Source organism: Caloenas nicobarica, chromosome 5 (assembly GCF_036013445.1).
Source record: "Caloenas nicobarica isolate bCalNic1 chromosome 5, bCalNic1.hap1, whole genome shotgun sequence".
In the NCBI taxonomy this organism is placed as follows: Eukaryota; Metazoa; Chordata; class Aves; order Columbiformes; family Columbidae; genus Caloenas; species Caloenas nicobarica.
In genome coordinates this window covers 17,833,925-17,861,804 of record NC_088249.1, presented here as the reverse complement: position 1 = coordinate 17,861,804, position 27,880 = coordinate 17,833,925, and the positions used below count along the sequence as shown (strand labels likewise).

The 27,880-nt window shown below is 39.5% G+C and overlaps 1 protein-coding gene across 1 annotated transcript in view; it reads left to right on the top strand.

Annotated features, from left to right (window-relative positions):
* Positions 1-27,880, top strand: part of KCNK13 (potassium two pore domain channel subfamily K member 13) — a 65,989-nt gene that overhangs the window by 9,253 nt on the left and 28,856 nt on the right. The window lies entirely within an intron of this gene.

Below are 27,880 nucleotides of genomic sequence, written 5' to 3'. Positions count from 1 at the left end.
AGATACTAAAGATGCTGGCTCTAGTAATCCAATGTAAAAGGAGGACAGCAGTAAAAGACCAACATGTCTAAATGTTAAGTTAGTTACTGATTTCAGCCACAAGAAGGAAGCATATGGAAAATTAGTGAAGACAATTAAAAGGAATAATATGCAAATACAGGAACAGAATAAAATGTCCAGTCCCTCAAAACATGATGCCATAAGCAAAGGGGTATCAAAGGTGATGTGAAGTCATTCATCAACACAATATTGACGAGAAAGACTAAGAAAAATATTGGTCTGCTGTATAGAAAAGAGGAAGAGCTCTCAACAAATTACTCCGAGAAGACTGAAATGTTTAATGCCTTTTTCTGCACCCATCTCCTGAAAAGATCAACTCTGAACTGATGTGTGATGCAATTAACGCTTGTGATAAAGTGGAAAGTAAAAGAATGGGTTATAATCCCTAAATCTGTCAGATCTTTTCAAATCATTTAAGCCAACTCAACTTCATTCTAGAACATTCAAAGAGATTACTAAAGCAATAAGGAGCCCTTCAGCAACTCATGGAAGGGAATGAAATTCCAGGCACCTTATAACAGCATCCAGTCTTAAAAAAGGGATGATGACAGAAAGGAATTTAAAAAAGAAGATTATAGCCCAAACGACTTAACTTTAATTCACTGAAAAATGCTTGAATGGGTAATCAGATCAACTATTTGTAAACATCAAAACTGAAACAAGGAGTCAAGTAGTGATCAACATGAAATTACCAAAAGTAGATCCTGTCAAATTTAGTCTGTTTTGTTGTATGACAAGGTAACTAGCCTTGTGGTTAAGAAATAAGCAACTGATATCAGATATCTTGACTTTAGCATGACTTTTGACATTGCCTCGCATTTGATAAGCAACCTGAAGAAACGTGGTTGTGATGAATTTGCAATGGAACCAGCTGGAAATTGTATTCACTGAATAGATTTCATTGGATCATTTTCAGAATAGAAGGATGTATCAAATGGGGTTCTGCAGGGGCCTGCTGCCTGTATCTGGTCCAGAGCTGTTGCTATGCCTTTGTAAAAAATTTTTTTAAAAACTCACATTGAAATGTATGAGGAAGATTGCAGCGTAGTATTTCCACTGTATGCTGTACTGGGAAGCACTTTCTCGAATACAGTTTTCAGATTTCGTCTGCTTCACTTCTAGAAACAGAGTCTAGAAGAAAGTGATTGGTATAACCAGACACCTAGAAAACAGAACTTATGCAAAAATCAGAAGAAATCAAGGGACTGGCACAGCTGAAAGAAGGGAATTAGTGAGGGAGAAGAATGTATGAAAATTCAATACAGGAAGCATTGCACACTCTATTCTCAAAGTGCATGGCAGCTAGGACACAGGTTAATGGGCTGAAATTGCAACCAAGAAGATCCAGGTTATACATTAGAAAAAGTTTCCTAACTCAAGTGAAGCAGTTGTGTCTCCCTAGAACGCTGTACAGACCCCATCACCGGAGTCCCTTACAAGCAGGTTAAGCAAACATCCTGCAAGAATGACACTGGAATCTTTAATTCCATCATTGGGCAGTGAATAGATGAGATGACCTTTTTATGCCTCTGCCAGAACTTTTTCCTTGGATTCTATGATAATATGTGTTAATTATCCCTGTTATCCTCAAAAAAAAAAAAAAAAAGGCAAGGTGTTTGGCACACTGCATATCTTGTTCTTTGGCAATTTTTCACTTTATTTTTAGAATGCAGATAAAAATAATTTTGTGACAAATTTACATGGAACTTCATAGATTTTATGTAAACCTTCAGGAAATCAAATCAACATTTTAATATCAGGATGAAGCAGGCTTTGACATGTGCAGTTATGATACTCTGCTTAGTATACATCTCAAATTAAATAAACTTCAGAACAGCCTAAAATAGAATTGATCATGGACTGAGAAGCACTTAATTAAAACAGTGAAATCAGATATATCAATATCTTTACTGCTGCTGAAATGAAACAAACAAACAAACCAAAACCCGAATCAAAAAAGATTCATTTTAAAAAGGCTAAAAATAAACAGATCTTAACTTGTAAGAACTTGATTCTTTAAGGAGTGAAGTACTTTGCTCCAATTCTCTATTTCAGCAGCTGTAATTGATTGTACCTCCTTCTGCTGGTGTTACTTGTACTATTATGACTTGGAGACAAAGAGCATGAGGAAAGTACAGTTATCTGGGTTCAACAGATGAAGGCAATTAAAGGCAATGAAATGAAACTTAAGGCAATGAAATTCCATTTAAATCAAGTAGTAGATATTCTCATCTGTGCCCTCCACTGCTCCCCTCGTGTCCCACTTGTTGAAAAGAGAGACCGAGCAAAAGAAACCATTACTCACTTTGGAGCTCTCCGCTTGCATTGTTCTCCTGCGGAAACCAGGGGATGGGAGGAAGGGAGGACGGGGGCCTGGGTGTACCCAGGCCTTGCCTTTGTGTTCGGGTGGGACGTGGCTGAGGCCACCGTTGTGTGATCCACTTCTCAAACACAGACAGATAAGAAGTCTTAGATAATTGCTGGAAGGCCTAAATGATTTGGATGGCCAAATCCCATATTCAGGAGTGATTTAACTGCTTCTGCAGCTCCCTGGCAAAGACTGCGCAGACAAATACTGGGCCAAGGAGAGCCCTGGTAGATGTTGGCTTTCTCCAGATGAGACAGCTGGAGAAAGGGTCTGCTTTCCAGATGGGCCACTCTCCAGCCTGCTCGCCTTGTGAAAAGAGCTCCCTGCTGTAATTCTACTACTTCCACCTAATACTTCTAAGGCCTCTATTATTTTCCAAGCCAGAAGTTTCCTGAGGAGCGTGCTGCAGGCTGAGCTGGAGAATAATCCTACATATTGGAGCACACAGCGAATGAGGGGTTTCTGACTGCAGTGGTGACACATGCAATACTAAGCTTTCCTGTTTCCTGGAGGGAAAATTACTTTTTTAATTGAAAGCAAAAGCCTAATCAGGGCTGAGAACATTAGACATGCCATGAAGTGGGATAAGCTGGGTGGAGAAACGAAAAACACTAATTTAAACAAATTACTTGCTGGTTATGGGAGCAGTCCTAATTTGTCCTGCGGATGAATTCTAGGAATAAAGAGGGTCTAGGTATATCAAATAGTGAGATTGTTATAATATATATATATATTATATTGACTTAAGAAATTAAAAACTAGTGAGTTCAAATAACATTACATTATAGTTGAAAATGTATTTAAAAAATTCTTTTAACTTGGATTAGCCCGTATATAAAAAGAATGGGAAAGTTGTTCTAATTAAATCATAAATGCTGGGGGGAAGGGTTGCAAATGTGAATCCAAATATTCACTGACTGTCTTAACTGAATTTTAGAATAGTTTAGTTAAGATACAGAACACTGAAAATAAAGGCTTTGATTACTATTTATGTTTACTTGTATGGATAGTACTGTTTATTTAGTAGAATTATTTCAGCTGTTAAAGAGAAGCATTTGCTCAGGTGATTGATGCACCAACAGTTAATTTATTACAGCTTTTCAGTGCAGTAAAAACCACTTGAAACCAGAATTGTTTAATATTAAAAATGAAAATAATACTTTAATACATGAATAGTATTCTTTGAAATATTATTATATAATTTAGATTGTCAGGAAAAATATTTAGGATTATAAGACTGGGATGTTGATAGCACTCACGTGGCTGAAGTGTTCCACTGATTTCACACTGCCATCCCTGAGGGAAGAATATAGCTTGTGGAAGTGTTTCAGTCTTCTTGACTTGTGAAAATTCAATATATCAGAAGGTGCTGTTGGTTGCAAATACAGACCAGGCTTTTTGCAACCTCAAACCAATTTTGATTTTGCGGTGGTTTTGTTCTCACAGTAAGAATGTTAATAAGACCCTAAATGTGATGCTATTTGTACACAAGAAATGATGACTATTTTAAGTGTGACACTTTTTAATAGAAAGCATTTCTGCTGAAAATCTGATAGGCTTCAGTTATTAGAAAAATAAAGAAGTAGAAAGCATATATTGCTTCAGTGTCAAGCTGTAACATTGTAAAAAAGTAAAGCAAGTAGCAAAACATTGAATTTAAATGTACTAAGGATGCTGACTAAAAAAAGTTTTCTATTTTAAGCATGTATTTGCATCCAGTTTGTACTTTTCTGCAACGCTCTTTTGCAGTAATTAGTCAGAACTTCACAGCAACTGCTTTGCAGCTTTCTTGCTAAAATAGACTGTTCCTTGTGTACATCTGTACTTGTGATTCTCTTATTCACGCCAGAAATGTCAATGTAGCCTGTACAGACTGCTGAGCTCCACTGGTTCTGTCTGGTAGAGGGTAATACTCAGCAAACAGGCATGGTACTGTGTTCCATGTTCTAACATAGACGTAGTTACATATGAAGTCAAGCTCAAAAATCATGAAGCTAGGAAGAGCAAAACCAGCATGTTCCATGAACTGCTTTGAAAATAAGGAAATATTATAGCCCAGTTAGAAGCAGAAACAGATTTTTTTCCTGTGGTTATTTCTATAAAAATATAAATAGTGCTGTTAGGGGAGAACCTTCGCTTTAAATGCAACTTTTCTTTCATATTGCAGATTAATTTCTTTTTTTTTCCCCTTCCTTTTACATTCTCCTTACATCACATCACTTTTTCATTCCCTGTGTGCTGTGCCTGGCACTGTGGTGCTGTTTGTTGTAAGAAAAATTATAATTTGTACTGGGCAGTTTCTCTCGTTTTCTAAATAGGAGGTAATTTTGTTATACAGGCTTCCCTTCTTCCTTTCATCTTTTATGTATAATGCTTTAAATAGGAATTTTCATCTGCCCAGGGAACTGGAGTCTGCATCATCCATCTCAAGCTCCAATATTCCTAGTTCATTGAGTAAGCAGGTGCAAGCTTGGTTTGTGGCTTAATGAGAAAGTTCTTCAGATTGTCCTGTGTCCAGTACTGGGCATCCCTTCCTCTGAAGTGCTGCTTCACCACAAACTCAAACATCCTTGTGCTGAAACAGATGCTGCCTTCCAGATGAGCTGTAAACCAAATCCCCTATTATTAGAACTGTCCTGGCACCCTCTGTAAGAGTAAGACTTCAGCCTTGCCCATATTTTAATTTGGATGCTCCTGGTACCAAACAGGAATTCTCCCCATGTTTTCAGCTGGACGCTGTATTCTGGCTGTTCTCTGATACCTCGTGGGTTTTTGTTCGCTATTACATTACAGCCTTGTTTCATGTCAGGACTGCTGGAGTTCAGTGCCATTGACAAGACACTCCTATATAATCTTGAAAACATCATTTTGGAAGGAAATGTGTTTTGGAAATTATAAGTGTTGAAGTATTGCAAAGAAATAAAACGTTTACTCTTGAGCGCCCTCATTTACTCCTGAAGGCCGTGACAGTTTCAAGTTTCCACAAATTTGTTCCTTCCAATTTCTTGGTCTGGAATCTGAAAAAGCAGAGAAATAGCAAGTGGCATGTAATAGGCTTGTCATAACTAGATACTAAATATTTTGTAATTTATGCAGCAAGAGCTGGGCTGCTGCTTTTCAAATGGTCCTTTTTTTAAGGAGAAATACTCCTGTTCATGATGTTTTTCTCTGTTGCTCCCCCAGAATGAATTATCTCCTGCTTCAAGAGCTGATTTAGGTGGGTACTTGAAAAAGAAATTAACTGGATCAGGTTTTATTGCAGAGATTCGGAACTCTTTTCCTGATGTGTTTAAAGTTGAGCATGTGAATAACCAGGTGAGTGAGTCCGCAATCAGTTTAAAAGCCATCTTTTGCAGTGTACTTCTACACAGGTTGTAGAGTATTTTGCTACTCAAATCAAGGACAGAATGCTGCTTTTGGAAATAACATCTTATTTAGTCTATAAGTCTGTTTCATATCTTGGAGAGGCTGTTGCACTGAAGGGCAGATATGTTTAAGGTAAGTTTTTTATCTTACCAGCATTCAAGGGGCTAAATTCAATGTTCTATATAACCCGCCTGCAGAGCCTGCTCGCCCTAAAGAAAATGTTGGCATGACTCTAAATACACACAGAACAAATCTGCTTTGTTTACTAGGTGGTTTTACAGCCACGTTTCAGAGCTGACTTGCATTTTAAAAATCAAAGTTTGCTCCCATTGAATAAAAGCCGTCAAATATCATCCATTAGTACTAGTTTATGTATTAGCTCTTCCTAAAGTTCTTTCCCATTATTTCTGAGCCTCATTAACCTAAATACCCCCTCAGAAAAGAAGGTGTAAATCCAACTTTTAATCTTGTGTCCTTGCTCAAAGGCAGAACTGCAGTCAGCTGGGCATCACCACTCTTTTTAAAGCAGGTGCCTGGGCAGTGACCCAGCAGAAATTAGGAAGAAGTGGCCAGTGGAAGTGATCAAGGCAACTGCCGAGATAAAGAACCTCCCTGTAAAGAGCCAGTGGGCAGGCAGGTGTTTAGGATGAAGATCACAGGCTTAGAGTCACCTGCTGAGCTTCAGCAGCAGCACAGGTGCTCGCTACCCATTGCTCAAACTGAAGTGATACGGCTGTCTTTTAGTGCCACTGATAATTATCTAGGCTAAATGCCTTTGTCCCTCCTTCGCAGGTATTCCAGATGATTTGAAGGCATAGGTCTGGCTACTAACATGTTGAATATAGACACTTGCCTTTCAACAATGAAGCTACGCTTCAGAATCTTTTGGCCTCCGTGCTCCTGGTCTGCTTGATTTAGTGAATCCTAAGACAGATTTTGTCCCTTACACATGACAGTTACAGCATCACACAGCCGCTTGTTCCTACAACATTTCATGTCTTCATTAAGAACTTGGAGCTTGAGGCTTCATTGCTAACTGGCATATCTGTAGCTCCTGAAGAGGAAGGACCTTCAACATAATGAAAGGATCCATTTGTTAATGGTGTCGATCCATTCATTTCAGACAGGGAGTGTCTGTTTTTCTTTTCACCACTTCAGTAGGAAGCATTTTAATCACTTAGAGCATTTGTAGAAAATATAGTCACTTGGAGGGTTTGTATTTTCTTTTACCTGTGGCAATGGCTTAAAATTTACATTATCTCATCCTAATCAAAAGCACAGAAGTTAAAATTTCATCTGCATGTATGGGTAAGTATGGGACCCACCCTATGACTGTTTTAAGAATTTCCTGAACAAGGAACTAACAGGAACTAGGAACTTAATTAGGGTAAAACCAATCTCTCTGTGTACATTGCTTCCCTCTGTCTCAGCTTCAGCCTGGCAGTCCTCCTCAGAACCTTCTCCCATGCCGTCTCAGTGTGCTGGGAACCTTCCTAAGGATTTAAAAAATTATGCAGATTTCTGCATGATCCTTGCTGCAGAAATCTAGATCACAGCAGTATAGCTGTGCTATGAGTGCCGCTGATAGGACCTGCTTTGGTGGCAGAAAATTGTCCTGCAGGATGAGGAGTTACGTTGCCCCAAGAGTCACATTGGTTTTCAGGCAGTTACCGGAGTTGATGGAGAAAGGGCACAACAAGTGGTTAAGTGTCACTGGTTCTGCACAGTTTTGGGACATCCTTTCTCGGAGTCTCTTGTGCAGTCTTAGCTGGAATTAAAACCTGCTCTGATTCAGTGGGGTCCCTCGGGTGATCCTGCTGCCATTAACACGCACGCACCTCACTTGCCCAGGAGAAAATTCCCCTGCAGTAAAGCAATGTCTCTGACTATCTGGCATGTAACTTCATCCATACTAGGGTAAATCAAGTGCTGACTAGAATAAATAACTTAAAGTAGCGTTTCTTCATCTACTTATGTTGTTATTGTTGTTGCTTTCTTCTTAGAGCAGCACTTTCAATTGCAAACAGATGATTTTTTCCATGACAGAACATGTTGCACGAGAAGGAAGTAATAGGCAGTATCCCAAACCTAGTGTGAAAATGAGCAGCTCAGAGTCATACAAAAATACCAGCTCAGTTTCCGATGTTTTTATTTGCTGCTAGACCTGCGAGATACAACAGTCTCATACCTAGAATAGCCTCCCCAGCAGATTAAAGGGGGAGCATTGGCAAGTGTTTGCAATCCTGACAAAATCATGTCAACTCCTGACATGATGAGTAATAATAAAAAAAGAAAGCGTGAAACACATTTAAGTATTGGCTTGGGATACCTTAGGGATGACAGATAATCAGCACCTGATCAGCATAGAGAAAAATCAAAGCAAGAAATATGGGTGAGAAGAAGCACTACTCTGAATTCCATGAGCACTTCCCAGCACTTGCTGCAGGTGCCAGCCAGCGGTCCAAGGTTCGGCTGTCAGCGGTGGGGAGGCTGCGGGGCTCGGAAGACAGCTCGTGCCTTGCTCTGATGTTAGAAAGGTGAGGTGACTAAGCTGTAAATTCAAATAGCTGTGGAAGAAAGGGATAAATGTAAAGGGCTAGGAATTTAAAGGAAAACAATAAGTATCCACAGCAGGGGAGCCTTGTCTCATTGAACCGAAACATTAAAATCAAATCATTTGTTTACCTTTCATCTTAAATAGGCTTGGTTGCAAATGCAGTCCCCTTTCCTCCCCCTGTGCTGTTGTGACTGTTATCCTAGCTACTGATATTCACTGGAGCTGTGCCCAAATTACATCTTGGAAAACTAAACCCTCATGCCTTGCTTGATGCCTGTGATTTGTGAGAAGGAAGATGCTCTCAGCAAAGCAGTTTGTAGAAGCCTTTATCTAATACTGGCTGCTCCAAGAGTCTCCTGTAAGCCGGGCCGTGGGCTCTCTCTTACTGGCCCACAGTTATCGAGCCCACTGTTCCCCAGCTGCCAGGGGATTAGGCCTCTTGTCCTGAGGAAGGGCTTGTTTTCAGCAAAAATATTTTCTTCCTTATACTTCTGTTCTGTTCTTCAAGTCTTATTTTCCATGTAATGTCTAGTGAGCCTTGACTCTGTATTTTGCTGTACTGCCAAAATCATGGAGTGCAGATAACCAGCAATGAAGAGGTGGATATTAAGGGGGGCTGACTCTAGCTGAATTTCATCTTCTGACCTGGAATAATGAGTATTACTCTTTATTTGAGCTCTTGTAAATCCAAACATTTGGTCACAATTTTATCTACCCTTTAATGGTAAATTAGGCTGCAGGATATCTCCGACTTCATTTCTGCAGTGCTACTGCATAATTTAGAGTTACAGACCAAGTTATGAAATGAAAATGTGTTTCTTAGCAGAAGTGTTTACAAAACAGATGCTCAACTTTATTAAGAAAGGAGCTGGCTAGTAATTGGTAATTTGCCCACTAAACCCTTGAACTCTGGAACTGTCCCAGGACACAGCATCAGCATTCAGTTAGGTCGGTGGGGAAAAGTTTGCAATAACAGCATGTTCAAAGGAGGCAGGGGAAGCAGGTGCCCCAGTGCAGCCAGTTCAGGCTTGAGATGCCATTTGCACAGAGACTGAAAGTTTCTACAGATCATGTGCAAAAAGTTGTCTGCAGGAATAGTTTTTTCCCCTCATTTTCAAAAGCAACGTGGAGCAGCCAGATATGTAATGTCAGGGTTTCAGCACGCTGCCAAGTGCACCAAGGACTCCACTTGCTGAAGCTAAAAAGGAGAGTGGTTTCTGGAAAGTTTCTGGCAGTGGGACAGTCAGAGACCTTTTCCCAGAATGAGGATAGTTTCTCCAGATGCCGAAGGGAGCCTGAGGAGCACTGTGTGTCCGAGAGCCACCAGCACAGCTGGGCTGTCATGAACCTCTGGCTCTGCAACAGGTTGTTTGGGGGTTATGAGTTACTTGTCACCGGACAACCCACAGACCGGGGCTGTCTCTCAGCCACACACAAGGACACCAGGGCTCTTTAGCAGACCATGAAGGCAGATGGCTTCTCAATTGTCAGAATCCTGTTTCTGTTTTGGGAAAAATATGTCAAAACCAAAATTTTTCTGTGAACTGCTTGGGTTTGATGCTTTGTTATTTCCCATGAAAAAATGTTTTGTTAGAAAATTCCTACTTAATTCCACTACACAGAAACAATTAGAATATAAGTCATTTTCTTTATTTGTTCCCTTATTGTTTTCCATTTTAAAAAAAGATATTCTATTTTTAAAATTAGAAACAAATCAAGCATCTGGCAATTTCGGCTTTTCTTCACTTCAAGTAACTATTACGTGACTTGGTAAGAAGTCAGTTCATTCTGCCTGGTGAAGTTCATCTGTGATGGCCAACAGAATTTTACTTGAATCCAGAGAAAACAAGCAGACCATTTTATTCCATAGAGGATGTCAGAAACCTCTGCCTTAACCACAGATCCAAACTCAAATTCTCCTTGGCAAAATACCTGACAGTGCTGATGGACGTGAACATCAGAAAAGTGAAGTGGGCCTTCCCCACCATTTCTGAGGTTTGTGCTCTTGCAGGGCTCTGACTCAGAGAACAGATAACTCTAATCAGTGGTGAAACATGAATTTAGCCCTGCAGAGAAGTGTAGCTCCCTTTCATGGCTTTAATGAAGCTTTGTCCATAGGAAAACAAGAGAATCCTAATGCATTTCAAGTCTTTTGTAGACTTAACTTAGAAGAAGCATCCTGAGAGACACGAGTTATGCAGACATTTCAGCTCTTCATGTTTAATTGCCACTTAATTTAAATGTTAAAATTGAATAACTTTACTGATTAATGCGTCCAGCAGCAGGAAGGCAGAAAGGCAGAAAATGTTGAGGTTACAACATTATGTCAACATGCAAGAAAGGAAAGTTAAGTGGGCATGACAAACTTTAACAATATGCTTTGCCTTAGATGTAAATATAATTGTTTGCCATTATTTCATTAATGAGAAACTGATAAAAAGGCCTATAGATAGAGAGAAGCAAAAGCCTCAGTTACATCAAATACAACTTTTAAGTACTTGGAACAACAGCCATTTCAAAAGAATGGGCAGACTTTTGAACCATATGACTACTGATTTTCTAGCAATGTACTGGCTCTAGCACTTGCCCTTTCACAGGACATCCAAAAAAAGGTAAATCTATGCAAGATCCCACAAAACTCAGCAATGTAAAAGAAGATACTCAGCAGAGTAGATGCATTATTACACACTGCACTATTAGTTCTGTAAGATAGGTCAGACCCTGAAATACCATGAACTGGTTAGGTTTTGGTTTTTAAAATCATGAATTTGGTTTTGGTCAAATAGAAGCAGTAGCAGTAGGGTTTTTAATTTCAGAAGCGTCTTTCTAAAATGAAGAATGTTGTGTTTACAACTAGTCCATTCAGAAAAGTATATCCCTCTCAGAGTCTCTCTGGGTCTTGTTTTTTGTTTCAGGACTCAGTAGAGCTCTGGGGTCTGATTACAGCAGGAGTCCAACAGACACTGTTATGAATAGTTTAATTTGGATGCTTTGTCCACTTTATATGAAGTCGCTTTCAACAACCACAGACTTTGCACCTGATCTTTCTTTTTTCCCCCCTCTTCTTTCCTTATTGTCTACTTATTTGTTCATTCCTGACCATTACCTTGTCTCTGATGACAACACAGGCTGCATTAGGCTAGATCTTGTCTTTTCTGAAGAGACTTCTTCTAGGACGGAGCTCTGGAGAAGCCCCCAGGGGCCCTTGTCTGAGCCAGCTCTCTGGTGCAATAAGCTATGGGGCTGATAGGAGCAGTTTTTCCAGGAGCGGATTCCTCTGAAGAATCTCATTTTCCTGGGGCAGGGATGAAAGCTGACACCTTAACAGCATTCATAAGTGGTGACCATCAGTGTCAGGACTTTGCTATACTGGTAAAATAAAAAAGCAGAGGTGACACAGTCCTTATGTTCCGTGGCAGCTCTATGTCCATGCTCCGTTCCTCCTTCTGTTACAGTTGGCGCCATGGCCCAAGTTCTCCAAGAAGGGACAGAAAAGGCTCTCTCCCAGCCTTGTGTTCAAGTTGGTGGTTTAGATACTGCTTTGGGGAATGAGATGAATGCTTGAAACCTCCCTGTGGGCAAGTAGGACTTAGAGTTGAAGCTTCTGGCTTCCCAGATGAGTGGTTACTTCAGTCATTGCCCACTATATGCAATAAAATTAGGCACCACCACTAGTGATTTTGAACAGAATTTGTAATTGCCGATGCCTAGTAAAGTCAACAAATGTAAGGGAAGAGATGCAGAAAGTATAGACATCTCTCTATATGACTCCTGGAATGCAAGATTTGGATAGTCAGGATGAGTTGCTGCATTCATGGCACCTAAATAGGTGCTTTGGGTATTTGTGAAGGAACAACGAGGCTCTAGGAATTTTGTAAGCCAGGCATCTGCAAAGGGGAGAGAGTCTGCATAGCACTCTTGAGTTTCTGTGTTGAAAATGTGCCTAAAATAGATAGTGCTGTAGATAGGATCTGAAATACAACCCAGATTTATGCAGATGCTTAATCTTACACATCCTCAGTAATCACCCTGAAGTAACAGAAATAGTTACTTTCTTCCCAGAGGAAGTAGTATGTATAAACAGCTCTATGTAGAAATGAGTTTTAAATTTTCCTTCTGCAATTACACATAAAACATGTAATTAATGTAGCGGAAATTTCTTTTTTGCCGTTTTTCTCAATGTTTTCTTCACAGGACACTGAAGTATAGCCAGTTTTCTTCATACTGGCAATTCTTACAGCAAGGTGCAACAGAAGGGCAAGTGAAGTCTTCTGTAAAACCATGAACAATCTCAGGAGGACATAAAGGGAGCTATTTTTCAGATTTATTAGATTTCAAGTTTTTTGTATCCATTTAATTTTACATTTAAAGTTTTCTTTTTAAAGTATTATGACAAAAATATGTAGGCTTGGAGCTCTGATGTGTGAAGTAAAAGAATAAACCCAACACTTGCTGTTGAGTAAATCCTTCTGCTGTTGATCTGAGCATTGCAGAATCTACCAGACCTCATAGCAGCACCATGGGAACCTCTGGAAACATCAAAGGGTTCAGTGATTACTGTCAAAACATGCACAATTTAGCAATGAAAAACAACAACCCTGCAGCATTTTAGAGATTATTATCTCCTTTGAACCTTTCTGCAAAGTAATTGATACCAGTTCAGTGTCACTAAATTAAGAGCATTTTGTTGGAGGAACAATCGTTGTCCCTTTTGACGTGACATGGTGAACCACGGGCTATAACAGTGTCATGGTCACCAGTCAACTCTATGCATGAGGTGTGCAGCCTGGACCGCGTGGCGTCCTGCCCTCACATCCCAAGGCCTCGGTGCGAGATGCCGCGCTGCCAAGAGCTGCCGTGACGCGCCGCCGGGCGCCCGGTGCCAGGGCCATCGTGCCTGCGAGCCGTGCTAATCTGCAAGTGCAGGGCTGTGATATTAGTTTAGATTTGGGTATAAATTACTTTTTTCAGTGCATCAGCACTTAGAAATGAAGACTTCTACTCTTACACAGTGCATCCTTGGCAGAAGTTACATAGAGGGGCTGCCGAGGCTACTGGGACACCTCAGCCTGAATGTATATTTGACATACACCATGCCACAGAATACCAGCATTCATTTACACACCTACACACAAACAAGTGAAGTAATAAATAGGAATGAAGCCAGCCTGCAAAATTTTCCTCACATTTATCTGGTTTTGATATGGTATTTTCCTGTTTGCAGAAAGCATGTTGTCATGTAGAAACCATATATGTCATTTATCTGAGTTCTGTGTTCGGTAGGCGATTGAAATGCAGGCGTAATGCTCCTGTAGTGAACACCAAAGTGGGCGTATCTGATCAAAGTCATGGAGGAGACTGGCAATGACTGTGAAGTCCACATGGAGGAACCGAGTTTAGGGATGGTTTTGAAGCTGGTTCTACCTGTACCTGGTGCACTCACACATCTGGTAATAACCTCAGGAAACAAAGCCGAGGTCGTTACTTAGGTTTTAACTGAACTGCGAGTGCGTAACATCCCCACTGGCCTAGATGTTTGTCAGGATGTATTGAAATTTCATTAAGATTGTATTAATTATATCTGATTTTTTTAAAATTTTAGTTTTTTACTTGAACTCAGTTTCCTTTAGTTTGTTCCTGTTATTGCCTCAGCCAACTCACTCTACAGTAACGGTTAAGTGTCTTCTGATCCCCTTAATTTCACAAAAGTCATCTCTGTCTGCTACCCAAACTCTTATTGTCAGAAAATCTGGGGGATCATAATTATCTTGGAGACTTCTAGCCTGTTTCAGATTTGACAGAGACTGCTCAACAGGTCCAAAAACTAGTCAAGCAGAATATGAGTGATAGATAATCAGAGAGATCAGTAGGTGGGCACATAAGCTCCATTTTATTGCAGAGCCCAACTAAAACTATATATATATGTTTATTTTTTCAGTTGCTATCACTACTGAGCTTTCCTATGTCAAGCTTTTCTTTAGATTTCTGAAAGCTTCAAGCTTCACAGCATATCTGTGGGTGTAATTGCTTTCTTGTTAATTCCCGGCTAGGCATGGCAAGAATGTTTTCGCATTTACATGTTTTATGTGTACATACATAGGTTCAAGAAAGGTATAGAGGGCTTCTCCCATCAGAATTAGGCAGGGAAGCCATGACTAATAGATCTTTACAAAGTAACATAATCTTTGACTAGAATGTTTTTGCTTTGTAAATAATCTCTAAATAAACTAGAATGTAAAGGATGAGCAGGAAGGATATAGACTGTGGATGTTCACACACGCTTGGATTAAAACTTGAGCAACTTTTGAGCAGCAAATGAAAATGAGTAAGACAAAACTGATATCTCATGAAAATGAGTAAGACAAAACTTTACCTTCATCTTTCAGACACTATCATCTCGACATCATTATTGTTCTCTCCACCATTTTTTCTGCTGAAAAATTCCATTTCTTCTCATTGCTATGGGACTATGAAAAAACTTGCTGGGTAAAAATGGAACAGCTGTGGTTTTCAGCCCATAAAATCCAGTGAGTCATCTTTGACTCTTACACATTGCTCATGATCACATTTAATGAAAATCAAGAGCACGATAGATCTTCCTCAGCAGCCATAAGAAAAGAATTACTGGAGAAACAGCCTTTGAGTCAGTTGAGGAAAATTCTGTGGGGGAGATTTTTACTCTTCCTTCCCCCAGTATAATCCTGGGGCTCGTAAATTATCAGGACAAATGATCATCATTGAAATGTAAAGAATGGAAACCAATCACTGCTTCACCCAGGTATTCATAGCTTCAAAAATATGCAACCGTTGTTTAGAACCAATGCATAGTTCCAGCTAGAAAAAATAGCATTGCAGGCATAGGCAAGAAAGCCTGCTGTCCTGATGGTGTGTCTTAGTTGCTAGGAAAATACGGCCACTAATGCAGTCCTGTACCCATGGCAATATGAGTTTATGAAGCTGAATTTGCAGCACTCAGGTTCTTGTGGTTTCCATATTGAAATGCAAATCATCCTAAGAGTTCTCACTTCAGGAGCCGTATAGCAATGAAATTAGTAGCCCTGCCATTAGGAAGAAAATCCTGGTGATTGCACATTTTACAATGCTAATGTCCTTGCTTAGCGCATTGGGATATGAAACTCGCTGTTAATGGTGATTTTAGTTCCTCACTGATAGAGGCAGTGCCACTGATTATTGCTGGGAAATTAATGTACTTTGAGCCACAGGTCTACTGTCTTAGATTAGAGCCTGATGGTAATTATCTAAATCCCGAAAGTCCGGAATTTGGAAACTCAGCAACACTTATTTCTTGGTAGTCCATTCATAAGGGAAGGAAGAAAGGAAAAGATATCACAGTTTCTCACCTACACAAGTTTGGATTATGTATTTTTTCTTTATTCCAAACTCTGTATTACTTGATATATTCCTTGAGAAGTGGTGCTTTGTTCTTAAAAATAAATGTGTGATCTGGAAGGAAAGAAATGTCTTTAAGCAAAGGATAATGTAATGTTTTCATGATGATGATGCATCCAGTTAGGTTAGTTGTAATGACTTGTATTTAATCCTGGAATATTGTAAGGTTGGATCAGTGGTTTGGAATAGGAAATGTACCAAAAAATCAGCAAGCTGTGCTTGTCATGTAGTGCTCAAAGGTGTGACTTGACTGAGATCTTTACGATACTGCAAACTGTGTCATCTTGCAAAGGTGCCTCCCTTGACAAGGTATTTTAAGTAGAAAATTAGCATAAAATTGTCCTTTTGGACTACTATATGGACTTGGCTATCTCAGTGCAAGAGACTAGACCCTGAAATTAGTTTTCACACTTGGACAGAAGTGGCAGCCAAGGTGTTGCTGTCAATTTGTTACAGATGGTCTCGAACATTAAATTTAAAGTGGACTACTGCTATGATCTGAGTTTCAGATACCTCAGAGTTCCCAGTCAGGAATGATTTGCAAGGTACTGAAAGTTAGTGTTTAGTTGGCTCTGAAGTGATGTTTTCCTGCAGATCTTTCTGTCTTTCCAAATTTGATCTACTATGGTGCTATGTGGGGCTTCCCCTTCTCAGAGTGAAAAGGATCCTTCCTCGGCAGATGGGAAGACTGGAGTTTGGTGAGGACTGCAGGACTTCCCCACACTTTTAAAATGCTGTGGGATCTTTACGTCCCACTCCACAGCAACCGTGCATGAACAGAGGAAACACTGGCTTGATATCTCAGCACGAAGAGAAGTGTTTGTTGCCTTTTGGCCTCACATAAGCACTGATTGTCTTTCCTTGCAGGAATAATTCAAAATAGAAACAGAAATAAAGGCAGAGTGTCTTCACTGGAAGAACACGTCTTGTTTGCCTAAAGATTTCTTCACAAAGAACCGAGGCCAGTGTATACCTGCATCTCACAGGAAAGCTGTGCTAGTGCCACTCAAAACCAAGATTTTATGCCTTTTTTTCTTCCTGTATGTCAACTGAACAGCACAGTTAAATCCTGCAAAAGAAACTTGTACTCACTGTCACAGATATCACACTACACCTTACTTTGCATAGCTACCTCATTTAAAGCTTGCCAGATTATGCTCTTGATATTAAGAGTATATGTATTTGGTGTTATTTTAATACAACATTGTTATTAACTGTATCACATAAAAAGGAGAGCCTGTCATATGGTTCCAGCTCAGAAATTGCTGTCTTTGCTGCTTTGTAATGTCAGCTGGCCATAACATAGAGACCTTGCACACTGCACCTGAGACAATCTGTCCCCACCTGTGTAAGCAAGAGAAAGAAAGAAAATTGAGTATATTCCAGGCAATGATATTGTTGAAAATAAAAGGGCTAAGTTTAGCTCCTATTTTGTGGGCTGATATGCAGCTGAATAAATCAGAGTTTATTAGCAAAACAATCCTTCAATTACGAATTATGACAGAGCCAAAATATTCAGTAATTGTATCTTGTTAATACCGCTGAAGCAAAATTTTTAATGCAAAATTTGGCTAGCATGGGGTCCCAAAGGGTTAAATAAACTAAGGAGAAGAAAGAACAAAGTCCACTGTCAGTGGGAGGCAAAGATGAGTATGCAAAAGAAGATGCCATAGAAATTTACGCAGACGTAACAGGATGTTTTGCTAGAAGTGAAAAACACGAACCATTCTCAGATTTTTTTATTATTGTTTTTCCCCTGTATCTCTGCTAAAAATGAAGGCAGCGTGATATCTCCTACCATCAGCACAGTCCTGTAATGTCTGTCTGAACTGGGGGAGCTGTCTTCTCCTGGAGGAGAAGAGGTGGCTGTGGCTGAACTAACTGCACGCTGGTCAGTGATTCCCACTCTGAACTGGACACCAGGCACTGGTTCCCGCTTTGAACTGCACACTGGCCAGAGATTCCCACTGGGAACGGGACACCAGTGATTCCCGCTCGCTGGTCCAGGTCTGGCTCCCCGCTGCAGCAAGACCTGAGCACACTTGAGATGTTATTCCAAACGGTCAGAGATAGAAAATATATTTTATGAATCAGCCAAGTACATAATGCAAATAAAGAAAAAAGTGCTTGCATGCTTTTAAGGTATGTGTATATATATTATAAGAGATATACAAGATATGTATTACGTATATGTGCATATATAGTGTTTATGAAGTATTTGTGAGGGTGAACACATTGGTGTTATACAGATGTTCTTCATGTTGTTTTGCAGCTTGCACAAATGCTGTTGAGCCTCTAGGCCTTTGCTGCAATAGAAGTAATGATCTGCTGGTTTTACCTTTCCCTGCTTCCCTGAGAAGCTCTCTAACCAAAAAGAAACTATTTGTGATGTTCTGCCAGGGTAAAAAGCAATCAGGAGAAAAATGCTCACCTTTGTGAGGTTGTCATCACACATCCTCCCATGCAGTGATGAAGCATTTTGCTTCACAGTGTCCCCTTAAACGACAAGTAGGCAAACAAAACAGAGCATTTGGAGGATTGTGACTTACCAGTATTTGTTACCACTTTTGACAGCTTTGCTGCTTGCTTTGAAATAATCACTTACTCGCTTGGAACCTAAGGACGATAGAAAGACAATAAAAAAGTGTGAAGTTATCCACTGAAAAGGAGCAGGTGGAAGTTTAGAAGAACACCAGGAAACTGTGGGAAGAATATTTTGCGACTGCTTTCCTGGAAGAGGAAGGTTGGAGTCTGACTTAACAAATTGGCAGTGAACAGCTGGGCATAGTTTGCTGAAGGAATCATTAGCTAGTTAAGAGACATACAATAAGCAGCTTAGGTAAATACACAGTAGGAGTTATAAAGAAAAAAAATACCAAAACATTAGTAACAGCTTTAAAGACAGATATGAGGTGGACCAGTGACTGCTGTAGTGACAGACAGACAGACAGCTGGAGAGTTCCTGTTATCCCAGCACTGACATGCAGCAAGCAGCTACAGATCAGGTGGTAACTTCACTAAAAAGGAAGATATGGGGAACAATTATCCAATATCTTGACAAGTTAAGCTGTGACAAATACCAGTTGACTTCAACTGACAGCTTGTATTTATGAAAAGAAAATGTTCTTAATTAAGTTATGATAATTTTATAAAATGAATCATTAAGCACCTGATTCAGGAGATGTTATATACTGTGCTATGCCATGCTATACTATATACTTCTTCATAATATTTAACCTATATGTAGGACTGTGTACTCTTATTTATTTGATAATTTTGCCACATATTGATTATTTAATTTGAAAGTAACCTCTCAAATTCTTATTGTCCCTTTGGAATAAAAACAAGCAGATTAAGTAAAAAGTACGTTTTCCAATGAACAACCAAAACACAAAAAAAATTGAGCCATAAAAAAACCAAAACGAAACCCCCAAACGAACAACAGAAAACAAACAAACAAAACAATTTTCAGGAACATTTTTTTATCAATTGAAAATATATCTGGAATAAATTGGAGCATGTTTGCTGATTCAAATGGCTTGTTTACAGCAATTGAAAAGTTACAGCTGTTTATTACTGGTATTAGATTTCGGGTTGAAAATGTTCAATTGATACAATTAGAAAATATCCTTTAAAAAAAGAGATTCTTCTAAAGAAAAAAAAAGTGCTCTTTTTTTTTTAAATGAACAATGAATCTCAGGAAGAAGAAAGAACAGGTCTGAGAATCAGACAGGTGAGTTGGGCATGTTAGGTGACAATTCATATAGTTTACAATTTGGAGGGTTTTTCTGTTTGTTTTCTGTGAATAATTGTATTTTGCTTCCCGGAACTTTTTTTTTTTCACTTGGAAATTCCTGCCTGGTCACACTGCAATATCTTTAATTTTAGATAATACCAATTTTAGACCATTTCAAGAAAAAACAGGTTTACTGGTGTGTGTTGCCTGTTTCTAGTCCACTGTAATTATGACGTCAGGGAAAAGAGCTATCAAAGTTTGGATCCCTGAATCTGCAGGGACTATGGTTACAGCCAGAATCTTTCCTCTATGGACTGGATGTTTTCTTTCTTCCTCTCTTTATAATATGAAATACAGAACAGCATAGATACATTTCAGGCTAAATATATATATATATGCTGATATACTGATGGTAGATGGAAAAGAAAGAAAACTATTTTCTTTCCTATAAGCTGAGAAAACTTGAGTAGGAAGGAAATAAGGGGCAAAAACATGAAAGCCAGTGTACGAGGGATAGCCTGTATGAATTATTTTCTTTCCATGACAAGGTAATGGGCCTTTTCAGTGGGAAAACAGAGAAGTCATCATTACAGAATAAATTCTGATACTGTCTCACATGGCTGTTCATGCACATCCTGCATAAACGTGGTCTAGATTAAATTACTGTAAAGTGAGTATAAACTGGTTGCAAAACTGCTCAGCCAGAAATAATCACTGTGAGTGTGTGTACCTACGTCAAGTGGTACTCCTAAAGCAGGGTAATCTGGTCCCAGTGCAATGATTCAGGATTTTTCCTAGAAGTCTTTCTATGAAGAAAGAGAGAATTAGCTTATTGAACTCACAGCTGCTGATGGGAGGGCTGCAAGCCTGTTGAATGGCAGGATGAGAGCTCGAATTGGAGGAACAATCTGCAAGAATGGGGTGAAATCTGACACATGGGAAATGCAAAATCCTGCACACTGAATGACCAAGTGTGCAAGGACAGAAGCTGGACAACAGGTCGCGTAGAATTTCTTCAGTAACACCCAGGCATTGGAGAGGATCGCAAATGGAACATGAGAAGATACCTTGCTGGAAAACAAAAACAACCAAAAAAACCCCAAAAAACCCCACGAAGGTCTCCCTCTGTGGCATACAGGCAGGAATATTGCTTGTAAGGCGTGCAAAGCAACCACTGCTGTCTGTTTGGACCCTGTTTGCAGTTACTGGTGTACTCCTCATTCCTGGGCACTGCACTCTGAGAAAGAAGTGGAACTAAGTTGGGGAGAGTCCTGAGGAGATGGCTGAGAATGATCAGAGCCTTAAAACATCATCTGTTAGCAAAAACTGAAGATTTAAGATTGTATTGGTGAAAGAAAGAGGAAGGAAAATGGGATAAGGATCTTCCACTAAGTGACAGGAGGTGGCTGGAGCGTCCTGCTCTCTGCCGGGCGAGCGGGGTGCGGTGTGTTAGGGGGACTGAGAAAGGCTCAGCCTAGATGTCAGCAGAAAGGGATTTCAGTGCCTTTTGGATCCTACTAAGCAATTAGACAACCTTACTTAGTGTTGCTCTGGGTGGAGTAATAGATAAGATGACCTTTTGGGTTTACACATACTTACATTGCAGTAGTGTACAGAGTTCTTGTGCCCACTTCTGGGTTGATTTGTGCAAGTGCGTGGTAAAGTTCAACCCCCATCTCCAGTGATTTATGTAATGTGAAAACATTTTATCTTCTTCATCAGTATTTGTATTTAAACAAAGAGCCTCTTGTTCTTGGGTTAGAAAACACAAGCAAGGATGCTTCACTTTCTTTACACCACTAAGTATCTTTTTTATTTTTGTCATAGTCTAACTTCCCTTTATATTTAACAGCCAGAGCCTTTTCAATCTCTCTTCATTCAGCAGTTTTCCCATGCTTTTCATCATTATTGTGGCTACCCCAAATCCTCTTTCTCCTGCACTGAGAGAAGCCCACAGCTGACAATAGTATCTGCTATGAGATCACACCAGCCATGTGGAGTGGGGCTTTGCAGTGCTGCACACTCTGACCCCCAACTCCAGCAATTTACATAAGTGCTTAACTTTAATTATAATATATATGGTACCTCAGCCTGTACCGTATTTTAGATGAATCTCATCTCCTATCGTTTATGTTCTAGCATTTCTTAGCTATTTTGATTGTGACATAGCTCTATGTCTTTTTAATTATAAGACAATTTGGTGTGGCAAATCAGCATCTCTTTGTATTGTGGAAGGCTGTGTTCTCTCCTGTCATTCCTTCCAGAGGTGTGTGTTTGACTACTTTAGACAGTTTCATATTAGACTAATTCAGTTCATTAACCTTTCTTTTCTTATTTTACTCTATGCCTGTTCTTCTATATATATTTTTCTCCTTTTTTTTTTTTTTTCTTTTCTTTTCTACAGTCTCATGATGTTTTTCTGTTTCTTCTGGGGGATTCTTTACTGAACTACTCCCTTGGCAAAATTCAAGGCCTGGTTGTGGTCTCCCTGGCCAAGGATGAGATCAGGAAGAGAGCCCGTGCATGCGTGATGCAGTTTTGGACAGGGTCAGATCGAGATGCTCTGTTGAAGCTGTCATGAAAGCCTCAGAGCTGTGACTGATGTGCAAGGACATGGGCTGGCAATGTTTTTCCACAAGGGAAAATCCAGAGTTGGAGGTAGAAGTGATTCTTATATGAAAAGGGGGTTTAAGTATCTCTGGGTTGGTTTGTTCTTACAGAGTTGGGGGGATAACAGCATGAGGGCTTACAGCACTGCAAAATCCTGCCTTAAATAATGGGAATGCTTTCACACTTGCCATAGTAACAGTAAAATTGCTAGTGGTAAAATTAACTTAGCCTCTGTATACTTTGTATTATTACCATTTTAGCACTTTGTATGCCTTTTAACTTTGCCTGTGGCCAGGATATATAAAGAAATCAGAAAGGCTACAGTCTATTAGAGTAGCCCTTGATAGTGGTTGTAGTGTATACATGTGAATGGTGGTATAAAATTGATGCTTGGAAATAAGGTTTTCAATTTGGAGCCTGTCTTCATCAGAGAAAAACTGAAAAAAATGACATTTAATCTAAAACACAAGACACCGCGAGGGATAAATTTACTGCTAACTGTGCATTTTATCACTGAGACTGTGTTTGGATTTTGGAGAGTCACCACAAGCTTTATCAGGGACCTACCTGCAGACTTTCTTCCTAAGTGCTTGTTGGAGCCATTCCGAGTTAACTCCACTAATAGATCATTGTTCAGAACATGAACATCGATGCAAACTGAGTTTTAGAGCAAATGACAATATTAGGCTGCAAACAGCATGAGTTTCCTAATAGATATATTAATGCGATTGTTGTAGGTATTAGTTTTGGAAGAACTATGAGGAATCTAAGCAGCTTTTACAGATTTTTTAAAATAAAACCTTCCTTTTCTAAGAAAGTATTCCAGCAAGTATCTTTAAAAAAACCACCAACAGTTCCCTTCCCTCCCTGAGTTACAAACACTAAAAGCAGTAATAGCATGTCTTCATGATAAATGTTTCAGTGGCAAGGAAAACACAGTTGTTTTTTACAAGTCAAATTATGTATTTCCACTGTACTGCTAGAAACCAGAAAACTCAGTTACTGCTGAATCAACTCATTGAGTTTTGTGGAGGTGACGAGGAACTAGAGGAAAGATGTCCTTCTCTTTGCTCTGCAGATGTCTGCAGTCGGGAGCTCGCCCTAGAGCACCTCTTAACCTCCGTTATTTTGGCAGCAGGGTAGCAAAATTTTTACAGAATAAAAGGAGTTTAGAGGAGACCTACAGAAATTTCCGGTGGGTTGAGGTGCAGTTAGATGAGAGGGGATTTAAAAAGGCAAATAAGGCATGGTAAGAGACAGTTAAGTAAGTTTTACATCTGTTGTTTACAGAACATTTATATGTCACCGAATTTGCTGTCTTGGTGTCTGACTTATCATTGTGTTTCCCCAGTGTAAACAGATTTTTTTATAATGAAGTTACAAAGGCATAAGAAAGGAGTAACATAGCACCAGACCAAACTCTTCAGCTACTGTAAAATTTTCCTATGTGAATATCTCTGCATGGCTAACGAGATTATACACAAATAGAGACAATTTTTCAGAGGTGGTTTTCTGTTTGTTTTCATTTTCATAAGCTGTGTAAATAGTTATGCAATAGTTATGCCTTGGGGTCTAACCTGCTGTCTAACTGACACAGAAGGAAACCTTCTGTGACCAATTTGTCTTATAGTCAATTGGCAGCAGCCCTTCCCTTTCTGAAGACTAGGTATCTGGTTATTTTTAGAAGTAGGATACACTATGTTGGGCATGTAGGCACCATAATGTCATATCTATATTCCTTGGGAAACCAAACAGCAGCACAAGAGTAGCAAAGCGAATGCAATTTTAAAAGCATGCTCTCACCTTTATTTAAGGCCGTGTACAATCTTTTCCAGCTTGTGACCCAGAGCAGGGCTGCCATGCTAAGTGTATTGCCTCGTACTGTGTAACAGGCAGAATATTTGAACATCAATGCTGAGGTCTCTTTTAAAACTGCAGATGTAATTAGACGATGCTGACATGTGGAGCAGCACACAAGGGTGGGGGCAGCCTCGGAAACCGGCCTCCAAACCTGGGTGGGTGGAAATCTTAACTGGGCTGCAGGGTTAACGTGCTGCCTTGTCAGGGAGGCTGGAAATGCAGGAATATCACAGTGTATGGACTGGAAAGATGCGAGGCTGTTGCCGTTCGTGGTGTTTTGCAGTTCATCCTTTCTGCCACAGCAACAGTGTACTGGAGCTTTAGTGATGAAAGTGCTGCGTGGCGTCGAATGTCGAACAACTAGTCAGTGGGGAGTCAGTCAGAGGTCAGCCGTGCGCTGCCGTGAGATGCCTTATGTCACGGGATTAATCTGTTAGAGGACAGGAGTTGCAGAGTCTTTTTGTTGCCTTTAGTACTTTAATATGTTTCCCTGTTAAGCCTTCATTTTATACTCATGGGACAGCTGCTTGGTCAAGGAATTAGTGCTGTAAGCTATTTAAAGAAATGGGGTTCAAAAACTTTTAGCGTTTATTTGAGGTTCTGCCATTAGCTGCTAGAGAAGCTTTGCCTCTCCTGTGTCTCAGTTTAAACATGTGCCAAATTAGGCAAAAATGCTTAATTATCTGATACAACTGCAGCAAGATTCAGTTTAGTCACATTCATAATGGAATGTAGTATTTGAGTTTATGAGTTATGAAAAGTAGAAACAAATACCAGTTTTAAAGCCTTGTTAATCATCATTTTCATTAGCTGCTTCAGTTTTCAAGGTGATGCTTTGCCATTGACAAGTCAAGATTTTACTCGAAGTGCAGGGGTTTTTTGCACATTCAACCTCATGGAATAGTTTCTTTAGCTTACCCCATTCAGCTTTACGGTTATAGAGAAGCATTTGCCTATTGCCTGATGTGGTTTGAGAGCAAGTACTGTCGGGGCACTGGTGACCATTTGTTATGACAGATTCTCTTTAATGGCCTGCTTCATTACGTGCGGTTTTTCACTTCACCTGTTTTTTAAAAGAGGACACCTGAGATGTATTAGTAAACTCTTCTCCAGGTTTCTGTCTCTTGGTCAAGTCCACGCTTTGTCTTGCTTCAACCACATGAAAAGAACAGAGAAATTGCAAGAGGAGGTCAGGCTCCCCCTTTGGTGGAGGAGATATTTGTGTTCCTAACAGGAGGTAGAAACCCATGTGCCTGGGTTAGTTCCCAGGTATCTGGGGTTTTACGGGGTAATGAGCAGTAGCAGACAGCATGCTTTTCAGTTGAAGCAAATGGGATACACTGTGCATTTTGCAACAAAGATTGCAGCTGGTATTTGCAGGATGGAAATGCTCCTCAGCAGTTCTGGGGTTAACATGGTCAGCAGCTCCGTGTGCAGCCTGCACTGGCTTCTGCAGCTAGAGAGCAAAGGCTGATTTTTAACTGTCTCAGCAAGGAGATGTTGAGAAGTGGGGAGGTTACAGCCCCACTGGTGACTTCACGGTGTTGGGTGCTAGTGAATCTTGCTCTTGCAGGAAAGAGTCAAGGGAACAGCAGAGTATGATGAGACTTGTTTTCTAAGGAAAGTCTTGAGTTCAGTCTAATTTTTGAAAAAGGAGAGTGCATGATGCTTTTGTGACCGTGTGAGGAACTGAAAACTGATTTCAGAGAGTCTAGTAGGTTGGTTTGTATGGTTTGGCCAGCTCAGGCTTTCCATGGTTTTTCTAGCTGCTGAAGTTAACCAGAATTTGTCTATCAGCATTTACAGTTAGGAATTCTTTTATTCAGAATTTATGAAGAAATATTTTTTTGCCTGCTGAAGAATTCATTACCTTCCCACGTCAAAAACAATTGCCAGCAAGAATATTGATAGAATTGAAAGTAAACAACTATGTATTATTTTTCTTAATCTGAAAAAAAAATATTGCTTTAAACACAATCTTTTTTCTTACATAATATGTTTCCTTTTGGACATGAACAGTTTTTCCTTTTCTTATTTGCCATATTTTCTGAACTTCATGTGATACATGGGGAAAAAAGTGACTCCTCACATATTTCTCTGCATATTGAAATACATGAGAAGGTGCTCTGTGGAAGGTATGTGTCTCCAGGGACAGTCTAAATCATAGAAAGAAAGCTAATTCAATGTTTTCTTCTAGCCTTTAATTACCTTTCCATATGCTGATGAACAGATTATTGTGGCAGGCATCATGATTATTTAATGGAAATATTTTAAAATAATTCTTTTTCTGTAGTGTTTGCACCCAAAATATTATGGCATTGGATATTTCTGCCTGAAAATCTGCCCAGGTAAAAAAAGCAAAACTCAAACCTGTTTCCACTAACTGTAAAATAACTGAAAAACTCCTCAAAAGAGCCACAGATGGCAATTACTGAAATGCTTTTTTGTTGTTTTTTTCATACTTTCAGTAGTCTATGACTGGGTTAATAATGCTGAAGAAGAAAAAGAAATACTTGACTTTTGAGTTGGTTTTGGTTAAATTTTAGAGGTAAAATTTATCTCTGGGAGAACCAATAGTGATTTTATCAGATCAACTTAACCCATTAAAAAAAAAAAACCCAAAAGCACAGAGCATCATATTTCTGTATAACTGAAATAAAATTTCAGACTGATGCATTGTAACTAAAAGTGTGGCAAAAAATCATCAGTGGGATTGAGTAGCCATCTGTCGGTTCATTCATGTGTCTTTCAAAGATATACCTATGCACTTCAGTTTGTCACGGCTTCAAGCCAGTAATTTCCCACCATAAGATAAACTGAGCAGATGTGGAAGTTTTTCAAAGCAGTGACAATAGTTTCTTTCACCTTTTGGTGAGAAACTCAAGGAGAAGTCTGTGTGTTTGAGACTCAGCCTCACACATTGCACACTCACTTCATACCTGCATGTGCCATCACCAACTGTTTTTAGAAGAGTTGAAGTTCCTGTTTCCCATCACTGCTTCATTTTTTCAAGGCATAAGCCCCACACCATCTGTGCACATTTCATTGCAAGACTTTAATTTCTAATTTAAAAAGGAAGCATCTTTTCATAGCAGTTCAATATTGCTCATTGTAATTCAGTGAGATTCATCCTGGAAGGCAGGAAGAAACATTGTCAGAAAAAAAGGAGTTCTGGGGTGTGGGAATAAGAGTCAAAAGTGTCCATTGCCCGTGGAGATATACTTAACTTTCCATGAGGAGTGAACATGGCAGTTTCCTGCGTCTTGTTACTTTAAATTGGCAGGACCCCCCTTGTATTAGTGGAATTATTCACTTGTTCTACAGTAGGAAATGTTAGAAATTATTTCTTAATTATTGATGTCAACAATTGCATCACATCCAGTGTGCCAAAACTAAATACAGCTCTTTTAAGGGGACATAAAAAGGATAAATTTCATTTCTCAGTATTTTGACCTTTAATTTCATTCAGTGAATTTCTTCAATACTTGCCGATGTTGGGCAGCAGAGAGTTTTTCATAGACACAGTCCTTCATCCGTGGATGCACACATGCTGTACATCTGCTTTAAAGGGAAATATTTTCCTGCTCTGTATTTCCTATATAAAGCTATAATTCTCTCTTGCAATGTTCCAGTTAGTTTATGTGCACATAAATAGCAGGGAAGAGAAGCTTAAAGCTTAAGAAAATGAGATTGTTGATTTCTAGCGAAAAATATGCCTGCATCAAATGTGAGAAGAGAAAAAACAGGCAGGAAACCTCGATGTTGTCTTCAGGTAGAGTCGTACCTAATTAGAAGACATCTCAGGTTTTTCCATGAGGTGCTAGCAGACTTCTTACTGTACCTGTTTAATGCTGCTAGAAAGTAATTGGAGACCTGAAGATGTGACAGTTCCTGGTATGTTTTAGTTGAATTT